The following is a 1,443-nucleotide window of genomic DNA, read 5'->3' on the forward strand; positions in this document are numbered from 1 at the left end:
GAAACGCACCACACACACACCACACACACACACCACACAAACAAACACAACACAAACGAAAGAAAGGGGACTAGAATAGACAAACGAAGCAGTACTAGTCTTATTCCTTTTTTGCCATTGTTAAAATACTTTTTGAGTCACACCGTATTGTACAGGGCATATTCAAGCAAAACTGGTATTACAGAACTATGTATTGTATTATCAGAAAATGTCTTGAGAGAGTACCCTAGGCCTGTCTGTTGCCTATGTACTTGGTATTGTTGTTTTAGAAGCCGTATTGTCTGAAAAAAAGAATTTTCCATACTCATAGATGCGTGACGAACTACGAGACTTCCATCAGTCACGAGATGATGCAGGGTGCGGGCGGACTGGAGCAGGCACAGGCGCTACAGGTGGAGGACTTCCCGGATATAGTCCAGCTCACCCCGGAACAACTAGCTGCACTGGATGAGGAAGAGGACGCCCCGTTCTTCCAAGCAGAGGACGAAGAGGTACCTAAAGCTAAGGGCACAACCCGCCGTACGTGCAATTTTTCCGTAGTTTTTTTGGAGGCCACGTCCGCTACGAATTTCTGAAAACGTGGGGAACGACTGACAAGAGTAGGGAGGGAGTACGTCAACGCACGTCACTCGCACTGTTGCGCAAGGTGCACACAAAGGTTTGACTGCACGTTAAGTTCTACGGTGTGTCTGCGTGCTCCAAAATCCGTCGGATTCCCGCCGAGTTCGTGCGGAGGCGGTATTTACCACTTACGAATCCCCAAAGATTGCCCACGTTTTGGCACGTAGACAGCACGTATTTGCACGTGCGGCGGGCTGTGCCCTTAGGTAATGCATTGTGGTCTAGGCCACAGTTTAAAATCTATATTCACTCCAAAAATATCCTACTTACCTAGACGTTCTTGCAACACGATATAAGTTATAGACAATCATGACAAGGTCGTTTGAAGACCTACCCACATACCAAGTATCATAACAACCCATCCAGGCGTTCTCTTGTATCCAGGCGTATTCTTGTGTTTCTCTGACAAACACACAGCAGTCATCTCATCTGACAAAAAGACAACAGTCTGTAAAATAACTTTTACGGAGGTAAGAAATGAGCTAGCCTGTGTTTACACAACCTCTCGCTGGCTGGGGTTAATGACTATAATTATAGGGCCGGTCGCTAGGGGCGCGATTTTAGTCAGGCTACGGAATGAGCTATTTATGTAAATAAACGCTGATGATTATCTTTCTTCTCTCCGTCATCCAGGAGCAGGCCGGACCCAATGATGACGTGTTGGAGTATTTCCAGCAGATGGAGCTCCAGCCGGGGAGGGAGGGCGTGACATGCCGCTGTTATGCCGGCTGGGCGGGAGACACCTGCGCCTCGCCCGCTCACGAGGAACTGTAGTTAGTTCATCTTAGATAGTGTAGTAAAAGCTACTCTCCAAGCAGAGGT

The sequence above is a fragment of the Branchiostoma floridae genome, chromosome 14 (genome assembly GCF_000003815.2).
Source record: "Branchiostoma floridae strain S238N-H82 chromosome 14, Bfl_VNyyK, whole genome shotgun sequence".
NCBI classification, from domain to species: domain Eukaryota; kingdom Metazoa; phylum Chordata; class Leptocardii; order Amphioxiformes; family Branchiostomatidae; genus Branchiostoma; species Branchiostoma floridae.